The sequence below is a fragment of the Eptesicus fuscus genome, chromosome 12 (assembly GCF_027574615.1).
Source record: "Eptesicus fuscus isolate TK198812 chromosome 12, DD_ASM_mEF_20220401, whole genome shotgun sequence".
NCBI lineage: Eukaryota > Metazoa > Chordata > Mammalia > Chiroptera > Vespertilionidae > Eptesicus > Eptesicus fuscus.
This window is the reverse complement of record NC_072484.1, coordinates 61201933-61217401: the sequence shown is the minus strand read 5'-3', so window position 1 is coordinate 61217401 and position 15469 is coordinate 61201933. Positions and strand designations below refer to the sequence as shown.

General features: G+C 39.9%; 1 protein-coding gene and 1 pseudogene across 2 annotated transcripts in view; one reads left to right on the top strand and one right to left on the bottom strand.

Annotated features, from left to right (window-relative positions):
• The window catches only part of ANKRD12 (ankyrin repeat domain 12), a 99039-nt gene extending 84137 nt beyond the window's left edge, over nucleotides 1-14902 (bottom strand). For both annotated transcript variants that reach the window (XM_028139093.2, XM_028139096.2), the window contains exon 1: nucleotides 14567-14902. The gene's annotated coding sequence lies outside the window, so the exon portion shown is untranslated. The remainder of the gene's footprint in view (nucleotides 1-14566) is intronic.
• Nucleotides 8121-8587, top strand: LOC103302776 (40S ribosomal protein S17-like; annotated as a pseudogene).
• Nucleotides 14903-15469: the final 567 nt, after the last annotated feature.

The window sequence follows — 15469 nt, the reverse complement described above, 5'->3', positions numbered from 1 at the left end:
CCCCAGTCAGGGTGCATATGGGAGGGAGGCAACTGATTGATGTTTCTATCTCAGATAGATATCTCTCCCCCAACCCCTAAAATCAATAAACATATCCTTGGGTGAGGATTTTTTAAAAAGAAAGAAATGCAACTCCTTTTTGTATGCTGAATTTGTATGTGGCAACTACTGAATTCATTTATTAGTTCTAAACAGTTTTTTGTTTGTTTTTGTGGTCTTCAGAATTTTTTTATATATAAGGTCATGTCATCTGCAAACAATATAACTTCCTCTTTTCTGATTTATATGTCTCTTATTTATTTTCTAACCTAATTGCAATTTTGACATTGTGTCAAGAGTATAGAGTGCCCTGTTTGAGGAAAGCGTCCAGGAGGCAGTGTGGAGAAAGGATGTATGACGTGAAATAACCATTCTGCCTCTAGACTTTTGCAATACAGTTTCTCCCTAGATTGTGAACATGAGCTGCAGCCACCAGCCAGGTTTCCTGCCTATGATCCACCACCGATTGTCAGGAGCCAGAGATTTAACCGGTCTTGCTATTTCTCCTGGTACAGGCTGGTCAAGGACCAACTGCTGACAGCAACCAAGGACCTCGGGTTCAGTCCAATAATTGCAACTAGATTATCAGTCTCTGGTTTCCTTGGGCAGCCCCTAAATGTGAATTCCTTACTGTATAACCTGACCCTTACAGGGGCTGCCATCCAAAACTCTGGACATAGAGAGCCTAGCAATATTTAATGGTCATGTAAAAAATACAATAAAATTTGAAATTCTTGCCATGAAAAAGAAAAAAGATCATACAGTGCACTTACACAAACCTAAATTGTATAGCGTACTACACATCTAGGCTATATGGTATGGCAGCCTATTGCTCCTAGGCTATGAACCTATATAGCACATTACTGTACTGAATACTGTAGGTAACTTTATTTGATAAACTTAGAAAAGGTACAGTAAAAATATGGTATATATGATAAATAATGGTACACTTGTACAGGTATATGACTGGAGCCTGTAGGACTGAAAGGTGCTCTTGGTAAATGATTGGATAATGAATGTGAAGGCTTAGCCCATTGCTACATACTACTGTAGACTTTATAAACACTGTTCCACAAACCTTACCTGCTTACTTCGGAAAAGGTCAGAAACAGAACAGCAAAGCTGTCAATGCTATTTCATGAAAAAGAATATAGGCTGGACTTACTGGAAATTATCGAGGAAAACACCCCTAACAATCCAGAACTAAAATTCTACAAAACATTAACATGCCTGTTGGGAAACTTGGGGGTAAAGGGTAGAGTGGAAGAGACTAGAGATGAGTGAGAAAGGGATTAAAGTACTTGTCTTCCTTGGAGTAATACACACACATACACACACACACACACACACACACACACACACACACACACACACACATATACATGCTGGGTGTCCCAAAAAATGTATGCACACTCTGAATAATTATAAAGGTGGTATTCATTAAAATACATTTCGTTGTAAAAATGCTATAGAAACTATAGACATTCTGTGTATACATTTTTTGAGACATTCTGTATATATGCATACACACACATATATTTGAGATTGAGAAACTAATTGTGGGAAATAAGTAGAAGTATAGTAAATAAAATATAAATAATTTTCAATATATGTTATTACAATAAATGAAAATGGATTAAGGTCGTTAATAAAAATATAAGTCTGTAAGGCTGTATAAAAATAAGATTTAGCAATATACTTTGTAAAAGAGTACTCAAAGGTTAAAAATAAAATAATTGGAAGAAATTTTATCAGGAAATATAAACCCAGGTTGGAAGATTAACTTTTTTTAAAAGCCCCATTCATGAATAATTCAGATTCTTCCTGATCTGGGCTCAGCTCCCTGCCATTCCTGGGCCTGTAGATTCCAGTACTGCATTAAAACTCACACCACTAAGAAGTTATCTGTCTATTTTCCTTTTAGGACAGGGCTTAAATATCTGTTTTCTATTATGACTTTGAATTCCTCTTTCCTATTTAGGCACCTGCAGATTCATATTTCTTGCTTTGAAGCTCAGCTGTGTATTTTTTAAATGTTTTATTTTTATCTAGCATTTCCATATATTCGAAAAAAGGAGCTCACTCAGTCCGCCTCCTTGTCCTGAAATCCTCAAAACATGCACTTAGATTAAATACAACTGAAAACAAAGTCCAAGCTATTTAATTTCTTCATCTGTCATGAAATGATAAAGCTCAACTGTTAAGGCTATGAGAACTAAAATGATGTCTTAGCACAGTACTTGGTGTACATAAAAATATTCAAATGCTGCTCTATAAATTTATCAATTTTACATTCTTACTTAAAGAAAGTAAAGGCAGAACCATAAGGATGGAATGGAAATTCCTAACATTTTTGCTATTCCAGCTTTCACTGAGCTGAAGTTGCTGTGGGGGTAAAAATGCTTCCTCCAAAATTATTGAGAATAAAGGCAACTGGTAAAGGATCAAATCACAGCAACAGAATTCAATGATCCTTAACAGTCATTCAGTTAGGAAAGTGACCATTGCTTTCTCTGTGATTTGAGCAGGGAACTTGAAGTCCACTATTCTATTCTGAGATCTACCACTGGCTTTCTAGTTGACTTTCATCAATACTCAATATTCCTGTTTCTTCTTTTTTTAAATATATTTTTATCATTGATAGTATTATAGATTCTGTTTCTTCTTAAAGGTAAAGTTACGTTAGATGACACTGAAGATCTTCTATCCTTCCAAAATTCTAATTCCAGAATAAGAGGTTTAGAAAAATTTCACTCCAAATTCTATATTTCTATGAATGCAAAAATGATAGCTTAAATTATTAAATAATTATTATCTCCCCCAGACAGAAAAGAATAAATGTTTAGAATAAAGAATAAACCAAAATAAAAACTAAGTATCTCCTATTAAACAAACACCAAAGAGCTTAATTCCGTCATCATACTTTAAAAAGTGGTTTTAAAAAAAATAATGGAAAAGGCCTCAAAATAAATGGTGTGCTTCTGGAATATTACTAGATTTCCCTCTCTCTCCCTCCCCATCCCTTCCCCATTCCAGTAACTACTTAAACCATGCAAGGGAGAATTTAGACCTTGAAAAGGAAGAGTGCTTTCTTTATCACATCTTCCCAGGTTGATTTTCACCACAATGTTTTCTGGCAGCTATTCCATACCATTTTCCCATAAGAATATGATGGTTGTAATTTCAGACCAAGAAATTAGTATAATAAAATCACAAATTTAACCAACAGCATGCCAAAGATGAAGACAAAACATCCACATCCTTTAAAATAAACTGTTCTCAACAATGTCCTTACAAGTCCTTAACGAATGTTTATTTTATACAGTTCTATATTAGCTTTTATAATGAACATGTATGGTATAATCTTCAAATAAAAATTAAAAATATATACATAATAGGTTGACTTACACTTGATTTCCTCTGGATGACTACAATTCTCTGGGTAGAACACAAGGGGAAAGAATAATAATAAGATGGCAAGTGAGAGACTGCTTCAGACAAAGGTAGAGCAAAAGAGAGAAAAAGGTGTTTTATGTTTTTTAACCCAGCCACCAGAATATAAAGGACACAAATATTTAGGATAGAAGCTCAATCCAGTCAAGATAGGCTGCACTTTGGGTTGGTGCTGCTAAATATTATATCTTTTAGGAATCTGAGCATGGCAGATAATTCAAGACTTACTATACAAAGTAAATACATTATAAATGGTCAACTTGGTTTGGCTAAATGAGTATATCACCTTCAAAATTCCACAAAGGTAAACCTATGATATAAAAGAGTAATATTGCCCTGACCGGTTTGGCTCAGTGGATAGAGCGTCAGCCTTTGGACTGAAGGGTCCCAGGTTCGATTCCGGTCAAGGGCATGTAGCTTGGTTGCGGGCACAACCCCAGTACGGGGTGTGCAGGAGGCAGCTGATCGATGTTTCTAACTCTATCCCTCTCCCTTCCTCTCTGTAAAAAAATCAATAAAATATTAAAAATATATATATATATTTATATTAAAAAAAAATAAAAAAAAATAAAAGAGTAATATTTAGATAGCCCAAATGCTTGAAATATAAACAACCAATACCAACTAATCTTAGCCAAGTCTAAGGCAAAATATATTAGGAGGAATTGAGCAATATAAAAATGTACTAGAACACCTGGGTTCTTCTAACTTTTTCTAGTAAACGCTTTAGGTTTCAGTTTCTACATTTTAAAATGAGGTCCATTCCAGTCCTAAAATTCTACAATTCGTTATCCCCTCCTCTTTTTCTTAAATATATATTATGAAATAAGCAAAAAACGAATTAGTGTTAAAATTATTCAATTATGGTTATTTCCTTTAGCTATCATACCCATTTCTTCATGTAATTATTCAATCATTTAACATTTACTAAACATCTATATGCCAAGCAATAGAACTAAAGATGAATAAGTCACAATTCTAGCCTAAAGGAAATTTACAGTTTTTAAGGAACAAAAGATAAGTTAATTACCACATGAAATAATAAATGCTGCAGAAATGATAGTACTAGCACAAAGGGATCACCCAACTTGGGTGCTGTATATAGGGTATAGGTGGGGAATTTAGAGAAGAGGTTAATACTGAAATAGAGTCTTAATGATGACTATGAGGAGATAGACACAGATGGAACAGACATAGACGGGGCTGTAGAGGAAAGAGAAGCACAGGTGTGAACACACACAACCCACAAGAAAGCAGGCCAGGGATAGTGAAAACTGAAAAACAGTGCAGTAGAAAATGAGGCTAAAAAAAGTAGCAAAGGGTCACATCATGAAGCATCTTGTATTGTTTCAACATTATGACAAAAAGCAAATTAAGCCTGGCCAATGTGGCTCAGTGACTGAGTGTCAACCCATGAACCAAGAAGTTGCCAGTTCAATTCCAGGTCAGGACACATGCCAGGGTTGTGGGCTTGATCCCCAGTAGTGGGTGTGCAGAAGGCAGCCAGTTGATGATGTTTCTCTCATTAATGTTTCTCTCCTTCTCTATCCCTCTCTCTTCCTTTCTCTCTAAAACACAAACATTTTTTGAAAAAGCAGCAAATTAAGGCTTTCAAAAAAGTAGTAACATTTTGAGAAGAAATATGCTCTTGCTGAAACTTTGAAGGTAGACTAAAGAGGAATTAGATGAGAGAAGGAGACCACTTAAAGTACAATGACTATATTGTGTGTTAGAAAGAAACAGTAAATAAGCAAGTAGGCTAGAATAACTCCCACATTTCTGACTCCAGCAACAAGAAGTAAAAATGCTTTGAAAATAATTTAAAAGAATTTGCATTTATTTGTTATATTTAATTTATAACAAATAGTAATTTATCTTCCAATAGTAATAACTAAACAATACCTCATAAAATTTTTTTAAATTCTTACCTGAGGAGTGAGGATATTTTTTCCATTTATTTTTAGAGAGAGTGGAAGGGAGAGTGGGAAGAGAAAGATCAACGTGAGATAGACACATCAATTGGTTGCCTTCCGCTGGCGCCCTAACCGAGGGCCGGGGATTGAACCTGCAATCGAGGTATGTGCCCTTGACTGGAAATCGAACCTGTGACCCTTCAGTCCGATGAACAACTGAGTAAAATTGGCCAGGGCTCAAATTATTTTAAAATAAAATTCTCGCCCTGGCTGGGTGGGCTTGGTTGGTTGGAGAGTCATACCCTGCACCAAAAAGGTTGTGGGGTGGATTCCCAGTCAGGGCACATACTTAGGTTGCAGATTCCATCCCTGGTTGGGGCATGTACAGGAGGAAACCAATCGATGTGTCTCTCCATTTGTGTTTTTTCCTCTCTTTCTTCCCCCTCCACTCTCTCTAAAAGTCAATGGGAAAAATATCCTCAGGTGAGGACTAAAAAGTAACAAATAAATTAATAAATTAATTCTCACTACTTCATTAGATAATGGTAACAAAAAAGATTAGTGGGAAAAATATTTTTTTATACTGTCAAACACTGGACCACAAAGGACCTCATTCTAACAATACTCTAACAATTTAGAGTTTTAAAAAGAAAGTAATACAGGCAGTTGTATTTATAATTATCTATTTGTCCTGGGTATTTAATATCTATATCTGTATCGATATTTACTTCCAGAATTAAGGTGAATATATAAAATACTCATTTCCAATTGGGACAGTTGACATAAATGTTGTCTAAAGTTCTAAAAAAGTTGCTGAGTTTACTGACCTCCTTCTAGCTCTATTGGGTTCTACACTGTGCAACTTCGACAGACCAGTAGAGGGCTGCAACAACTCAGAGAAATGGTTAGGCAGTTTTACTTGTATCTCTGGCATTTAGAGCTGAAAAAAGTCTAAGAGCCATTCAATTTCCACTTTGCTGTCAACAGATTCTAAAAGAGGACAGGAATAATCTCCCCAACCCTGAAAATTAGAAACACCAGTAATTCAGCACTTTGCCACCAGCTCCTTTCTCCTTTCAAAATGGTAAAGTGTTTGGAGGCCAAATAAAATCTCACTAACAGAGTAATTAGGAGAAAAGGTCAGTCAAAATGAGTTAGCAATTCTCTACTTCCTTTCAGACCCACTGTTCCACATGCTGCTACTAGCAGACTAATAATCCTAAAATAATTATTTCATTAGGTTACTTTCACATCTACTTTATCAATTCTGTTCTGCACTATGCAGCACTGAAGTCTAACTTTCCTTTGCCTAGATTTTAAGGCAGATTTCTACTTCATGTATACAACTTATTTTTAACTCCCCTAGTCAGACCACTCTTACTGCTATATAAAATATAGAGTTAAAATGAAAAGGTCATTGAGGTGAAATTTGAAGAAAGAAAAATATACACAGTTCTACAGAGAAAGGGAAAAGTCACTGTTGGAAAAAAGTTTATGCAAAGAGAGGGAGATAGGAATTCCCCTGAGGGAGTTAGGAACTGGACCAAAGGTATATAGAGGCCTTCAATTGAATTTATAATGTTTAATTCTTAACTGGTGATAGGCACCCAGGTGCTCATTTTGCTATTTTCTGTGCCTTTTAAATTATCTGAAATATTTCAAAATAAAGCTTTTGATATTGTAAGTTTGCCCCCTCTCCTGCCCTCAAAAGACAAAGCAGCCGATCTTTGCAACATATACCTCAGGTGCCATTCTAAGTACTACTCAAAATTTAATCCCAAATAATGCCCTAACTCACTTTCACTGTTTTTGTTTAAAAAAAAAAATGATCGGCACATACTTTAGGCTTAAATGAAAGGAAAGGACTTTTAATTGCTTACATAATTGGGTGTGTGCTCAACCACTCAGCCATACTGGCCAAGCATTATCACTGCTTTTGAAATATAAGTCTGTGATCCTGAAAATCAGCTTTATCGATGCCCAAACTCTTTTCGCAGTTATAGGTAGCTGAAATCAGTCCCCTATATGACAGAGCAATGCTAATATCAGTATTAAGTTATTTATAATCTGCATACCATACTATCCCACCCAAACCCAACAATAGTGTAGGTTATAAACAACACTGCTTAAATTATAGACAAAATTAAAGCTTCCATAAGACTTCACACCAGGATTGAACTGTTTAAGCCCTGACCTGCTATTTCACTTTTTCTGTATCCTGCTCACTTTCCAACATAAACCTATCTACTATAGTACACACACGAATTCACGATAACTGCATATTTGAAGGAATTTAAAAGAAAACATGCTCTAAACTGGCTGAGGGTAGCAGTATGTATTATCGGTAGCTCTTCTGACCAGACCAGTTTAGAATTATAAACTGTTTCCCTGCCAAAGTATGCTGAGAATAAAGAAAATATGGTAATGAGGGACCAGTGCAGAGTAAATTCACTGTATTCTAATAGCGGTTAAGAAAGTAACAAGAAAAAGGTGGTACTGTGAAAACTCCAACCCTACTGGGAAAGAATGCGTGCATTATTTGGTTTTACTTTTAAAATAAAACATGTCCTAATATATAATCACACAAATGTTATGAATTGGAGGAAAAAACAGACAAGCCCCACTGATGGTACCAATATTAAAAAACTTTATTAAAGGAAATATACTGTAAAAATAATGCCTAAAACATAAGTTTAGGACTATTTAAGAATGGTATAGTTCTACATCAAAAAACTGAACTTAGGCTCTTTCACCAGGGATTCGCCAATATGGGCTGCATTCGCACCAAGGCTGTGAGGAAGGTGCCCTGGTCATCATCGAGAAGTACTACACGCTCCTGGGCAACGGCTTTCACACCAACAAGCGCATGTTCGAGGAGATCACCATTATCCCCAGCAAGAAGCTCCAAAACAAGATCTCAGGCTATGGGGGCCTGTGAGAGGCATCTCCATCAAGCTGCAGGAGGAGGAGAGGGAGAGGAGAGACAACTATGTGCCTGAGGTCTCAGCTTTGGATCAAGAGATCATTGAAGTTGATTCTGACACTAAGGAAATGCTGAAGCTCTTGGACTTTGGCAGTCTGTCCACTTGCAGGTCACTCAGCCTTACAGCTGAGATGAATTTCAAAACACCACGTGGAGCCATTTGAATCTTTTGCTATGCTGTAATATTATCAATAAACCATGGACAACCAAAAAAAATTGAACTTAAATTTCCAAGTTAGTGATTCTTAATCTTTTATGAACAGACCTGTTTCAGAGCCTGAAAGCCATTAGGTCCTTTCTCTTGAACACATATTTAGTAAAGAATTTGCAATATAACTTGACAATGTTTATAGAACCTCTCCCTAATTATGGATCCTTGTTTTAAATAATTATCTTTTTCTGCTAAATTTTAAATTCCATACAAGCAGTGTCTTCTGCTTGTACTTAGCATGGGAACCTAATACCTTAAAGCCTAAAAACCTTTTCAATAATCGCCTGGCCTTCTAACTGAATTCCATACTTCTAGAATTATTTTCTTTTTAAAAATGGTATTACATCATTCCCCATTTTGGAAATTCATTTCTATTAAGCCCCTTATTCTAGTAATCATTGCCTTTTTCATCTGCTACCCATCTTTTCTCCCTTACTCCCAGTTCATCCTCTTAACGCCAGTCAGACCATTCTCCTGACATCCTTAGTCAATCAATAAATATACATTGACCTTTTACAGTGTGATGGACTTGGAGGTGCAACCGTGGCTCAGTGGTTGGGCATCAACCTATGAACTAGGAAGTCACGATTCGATTCCTGGTCAGGGCACATGCCCGGGATCCCCAGTGTGAGGCTTGCAGGAGGCAGCCGATCAATGATTCTCTCTCATTATTGATATTTCTATTTCCCTCTCCCTCTCCATTCCTCTCTGAAATCAATAAAAATAAAATATTTTAAAAAGTCAGAATGTCAACAAAACTCCTATGTATGAGGAAGAACAATCTGAAATTTGAAACGCTATAGAACTTTCACCACTCTTTCAAGCAATAAGGTAGCTTAAAAATAAGGTATTTATCACTAATACTTGTGATATTTTCCCCAATTATGGCCCCAATACAATTTAGGAGTTTAGTGAGTTATCGTTTTCTTTAGTCACTTTGATTAAAATGTTTCTTTAGGACAATGATATCAATATCAAGGTGATGTTTATTAGAATAGCCTCTTGAAATGTTAACTGTAGTCCTTCTGTAGCTATTGAGAATAATTTGCTTCTGCCAACTCATATAAAAAGAACCAACAACTGCCCTAGCCAGTTTGGCTCAGTGGATAGAATATCAGCCTGAGGACTGAAGGGTCCCGGGTTCGATTCCGGTCAAGGGCACATGCCTGGGTTGTGGGCTCGATCTCCAGTGGGGGGAGTATGCAAGAGGCAGCCGGTCAATGATTCTCTCTCATCATTGATGTTTCTATCGCTCTCTCCTTCTCCTGTCCTCTCTGAAATCAATAAAAATATATAGTTAAAAAAACATCAACCAACAACTATATCAGGATCTCATAGGCTTGCTGTCCAATCTTCCATGATTCTAATAAGGTATTTATTTTTCTTTTCTATTTTATTTTTTGACCCAAAAGTAGAAGGTAGAATAGCTGATCCCTAAACATTTTTCATGAAGTCTGAAATTTAAGAAAATGCCTCTTTCTCAAAATCAGCTAAGACTCTTAGTGGCAGAACACAGAGAAGTGATTAAGATGGGGAGAACAGAAATGTCACTTTTTTAGGCCTGTGAATATCTACACCTCACATAAATGTTCAAAGCCTCATTTTCCTCAGCTATATATTAGAATAATAGTTTCTGTTTTACAAGGTTGTTATAAAAATTGTCTGAATGTTTCACTTAAAACTTTGAACACAGATATTCTAAACTAGAGGCCCGGTGCATGGATTCATGCACTGGTGTGGTCCCTCGGCCTGGCCTGCGCTCTCTTGCAATCCGGGACTCCTCAGAGAATGTCGGATTGCTGGTTTCAGCCCGATCTCTACAGGCAAGGCCGAGGGACCTGAAATTAATCAGTCTGTTCCATGTTTCCATGCCTGTGCGTTGAGCATCTGCCCCCTGGTGGTCAGTGTGCATCATAGCTACCAGTCAAACTGTCAATTAGGCTTTTATATATATAGATACTCAACAACTGTTTATTGTAAACTTTAACTTCAAATTTACAAATAATCTGTGCAATACTAAAATAAGCTATATTTGTTTCTATTATCAATTTAAAGCACTAGAAAAAAAGGTCTTTAAACGTAACAGCATAAGCCAGTAAACAAAACCTCTGTCTTAACATTTTGATGTATTTTAGTTCTACAAGATAACCTTAACATGAACTATTCAAAGCTAAGTTTACAAAGGAAAATTATCTCCTGTTATTGCTATATCTGGAAACTAGTAACAGACAGCATTGCAACTAAGATACTTTCACTATTACTTTTTTAAAAAACCACTGTTAAACTGATTATGCATGCATGAGTGTATAGGAGAATGTTTTCAAATGCTATATGAAGAAATTTTATATTCTCTCCAGAGGAAGTCAACTAAAATTTTTTAAATGTTCCATAAGTGGCTTTACTAAGATTAGAACTAAGTGGGGATCAGAAAAAGTATCTGCAGGGAGTTATAATCTATAAAACAGCAGGTGCTGAAAACAAAGCTAAGGCTAAGCAAAAACCAAGGGATCTTGACACCTTCTTACATAGTAAGATCTGTATTTGTTTTAAAAATAGTATCACCAATTCTTATATATAAAAAGTTTATAATATACAATGAGCTTTCCATATGTAATCACATTTGTTCCTTCCAGCAGCTCTGTAAATTATGTAGAAAAATTCTTTTTTATAGATTAAGAAGGCAAGGTTCTGAAAGTTAATGTGATTTGTCAAAAACCACAGTTAGGAAGTGACAAATCAAGAATTTAAACTCAGGCCTGCTCACTTATATTTCAACTAGAGGCCCGGTGCACGAATTCATGCACCATCGGGGTCCCTCAGCCTGGCCTGTGATGATAGGGCTGAAACCAGCTCTCCCGACATCCCGAGGGGTCCTGGATTGCAAGAGGGTGGTTCTCAGGTGACGCACCCTGGAATCTGTCTCCCTCCTCTCTGGTTCTGGGTGCGTCAACTGAGAACCGCAGCTGCCAAGTGACTGCAGCTCGGCAGCTCCTGTGTTGGGTGTCTGCCCCCTGGTGGTCAGTGCACGTCATAGCTACTGGCCGGTCTACCGATCACTTAGGCCTGTGGTCGGCAAACTGTGCTCGCCAGCCACATGCGACTCTTTGGCCCCTTGAGTGTGGCTCTTCCACAAAATACCATGGCCTGGGCGAGTCTATTTTGAAGAAGTAGCATTAGAAGAAGTTTAAGTTTAAAAAATTTGGCTCTCAAAAGAAATTTCAATCGTTGTACTGTTGATATTTGGCTCTGTTGACTAATGAGTTTGCCGACCACTGGCTTAGGCTTTTATATGTATAGACATAAGATGTTCTTTTCACTACTCCATAAAGCTACTTCTTAAAGAAAGAGGCAAATTAGCATCTTCACAGAAAGAAAGCTCTAGCCCCAAACCAGACTGTTTTAACTAGTTGTACTGATGTTAAGTCATTTCAACTTTCTAGGCCTTTATTTTCTTATCTGTAAAATGTGGAAAACAGATTAGAAAATTTGAGGTCTCTTCCAGTTTTAAGGATAAATCTCCAAGATAGTACTCTTTACACAGTAAGGTATTTTACAAATACATGTTGATATTAGTTTTAACAAGTTTCAAGTCAGAAAGTAGTGTCACTAGCTCTTAGGCAACCTATTACAATTACTGTATAAATTCTTCATGCCTATCTGATAGATGTTGCTTCAGTATCACCAAGTTTATATAAAGAAAACAGTCTAGCCCTAGCTGGCTTGGCTCAATGGGTAGAGCATCTGCCTGAGGACCAAAGGGTCCCAGGTTCGATTCTGATCAAAGGCATGTACCTTGGTTGTAGGCTCCTCCCCAGGGCCTACAGTAGATGTGTTTCTCTCACATCGATGTTTCTCTGTCTTTCCCTCTCTCTTCCACTCTCTTTAAAAAAATCAATGGAAAAAATATCCTCGAGTGAGGATTAACAAAACAACAACAAAAAAAAGAAAAGTCATCTCACTAATCATTCTCTTTTTAGACTGAAATGATGTTCTTAAAACATAAGAACAGTTTAAAGAAAATGTAACTGCTTGTCAACTAAGAAATTTAAATTTATTATTATTATTTAGAAAAGCCTCTTTTCTAATGTTTTCCAAATATCCCTACTGACTGCCATTTCTCCAATCTACCTCAGAAGAATGTCACATTTTCAAACAATTCTATAGAAAAAAAAGTAATATTAAAAAAAAAAAGTAACATAAAAGGAGGGGAGGGGGGGGAGGAGAGAGAGCCCTCCCTTCTTGATATTAAAGAACGAAAAGCAGAGATCGCACAACATATATCCACCTAAGTTATTTCCTTATCTGAATATTTTTGTTCTCTCTACTCTCCTCAATTATTCTTCTTGGAGTACACACTAGAGATTCCCACTTTCCCAGCTCCACTTGCTCATAAACCATTCTAACAACAACCATGGAAACTATAGAAATTAAGATATTAAGGGCATCCTGGTTTTTTGTTTGTTTGTTTTACTTTTCCTTCCATGAAAACCACTTAACTTGGATTTTACTTCATTTTAACACTGTGCCTGTTCCTAAAAAGAACACATACTCTGACTAGTTAAACTTAACCTTAGTCAAACCATATGCAGATCTTTAGATATTTAGTTAGTGCTTGTGTCAAATATAGAAGATCTTTAAGCAGTAAAACACTTCTCCTATGTCTATAATCTCCTGGGGAAACATTTCGAGTCACTAAATGTTTTTGTGTTTAGCCCAAATTAAAGACTTTTCCCAACATGATTAGTTAATATAGCGACTTGATCTTATACAGTCCGACACTATCTCATTTGTTTTTAAGCCACTTGGCACCAATAGAACATATGTTCTGCCAGTTCTGAGCTAATCTCCAGGAAGGCCTTTGTATGATTGAAGAAACTGAAACAGATCAGTGCCCAAGATTTTTAACAGCCTACTTTAACATATGTTTTTAATAGTCCATTAAAAATAGCTACTTTATTAGTCTTTATTAATTTACATAAACCGTTTTTAAAATAAAAAAGGAAACGTGATTGAAAACACCGATTCATTTCAACTTCAGGATTACAGAGAGTAATTCCAAAACGTTCCAGACCCCTGGATCTGCAACCCATGTCACCCACGTTCGCCTTTGGCCGCGGGTGTGCAGTGGACATGACAGCCTCGATGACTACCCTGCTTAAAATGTGTCCTACGATTTCAACTGGTGCAACAGTGCTAACTTCCCATCCTAATCTGTTCCTGTTATTATTAAAACAGCTGTCAGCTGGGCTTCGGTAACCTCTTTGTACAACCGTTTATTCAACGCTTTGAGATCTTCCAGGATACGTCACACCACATTACACCCCAAAATAAGATCTGAGAACCTGACGCGCCCTGAAGGTCTAAGAACATCCTTCGAAGGGACACTCACGAAGCGATGAAGAGAACCGACTGCCCGATGCGGCACGGATTACACTGGCATTTCAGACAGGACTGCAGCGCGGCCGCTCTCCCTCCCCGGAGGCCGTTCAAGTGGCAATTCTTCTCTCACCGCCCTCTCCTCCGACCCCCGGCACCCCCGAAGCTGCCCCCGGAGGGGCCGCGGCGGGCTCCAGCGGGCAGCGGGAGGGCCGCGGGCTGGGCGCGCCCCCGCCCCGCCCCGCAGGTCCGGCCGCGGCAAGCCGGCGGCGCCCTCTCGGTCGCGCGCACTCGCACGCACACGCTCCTCCCGACCCCGCCATGTTCCGAGTGGCGGCAGCGGCAGCCCAGCCCCGGGAACGGGGAGTGGTAGCGGGGGGCACCCCGCCCAGGCCCCCGCCCCGCGTGGCGCCCCTCGCCCGGCCGGCAGCTGCCAGCTGCGCCGCGGCTCCCCGACACGGCTGGAGGGGCGGCGGCGGGCGGGGCGGCCCCGCGCCCGGCCACTAACGGCCTGTCACCGCCAGCCCGGCGGCTCCCCGGGCCAGCCCGGCGGCGCGGAAAGCAACGAGGTGGGCATGGCACGTCCCCTACCTTGCTCCGGGGAGGGGGACGGGAGCAGCGCTGAACTGACGGGTCTCCTCCCGGGCGCCGGGGACGGGGTCGAAACCGCGCCCCTCCTTCCTCCTCGCCTGTCGCCACGCCCCCCTCACACTCACGGACCCCAGGCACCGTCGACACAGGCGGCTTTAGCCCCTGAGCGAGTGCCTAGGTGTCGCCGTCGCTGTCGTTGTCTTCGTCGCCGCTGCAACCGCCACTAACGCCGCCAGCGCCGGGCTTAAAAACATCTCCGGTCTCGGTCTGTCTCTCACCACAGCCTCCTCGCTCTCAGGGCAGCTCCGCCCGGCGATTGGCTGCGGCGCGGGCACGTGACTCCGCGGGCACGGGACAGGCGGCGTGACCGCCCCGCCCTTTCCGCCGGCCCCTCCCCGCGGCCCGCCTCTCTTTCAGCTCAGTGTCAGCGGCGGGGCGAGGCAGTGGGAGCGTACCAAGTGGGGGGTGGAGGTGGGGAGGTGCGGTCCGGAACTCCTCCCGGCGCACTCGTCCGCCTCCCCACCCCACCCGGCTGTCACTGCTTCCCCTAAGCCGTCCCTGGGAGGAGGAATCAAAGGGTGAGCAGAAGAGGCGCAGGCGCCGCTGACGCTGCTGGGCCAGCGGGATCTGCAGTAGCTTTTTGTGGCGACAAGGGCAATGGATAGGACTGCCAATTTCAGGAAATGGCGACGACGGCGATGAAAAATAGACTCTAGATAGGGTATTCACGTTATTTTTGCATGTGGACAAGTTTGTGAGCTCGGTCGGGGGAAATGATGCTGCGATCTCGGCTAGAGGCAAAGGAGGTGTATCTACCGCCTTGTTGCAGGCTGCGGCCCGCAGGCTCCCTAGCATCGGGGGAGGTGGACCGTAGCCCGCGCAGCAGGGCGCCTGCGCGGCAAC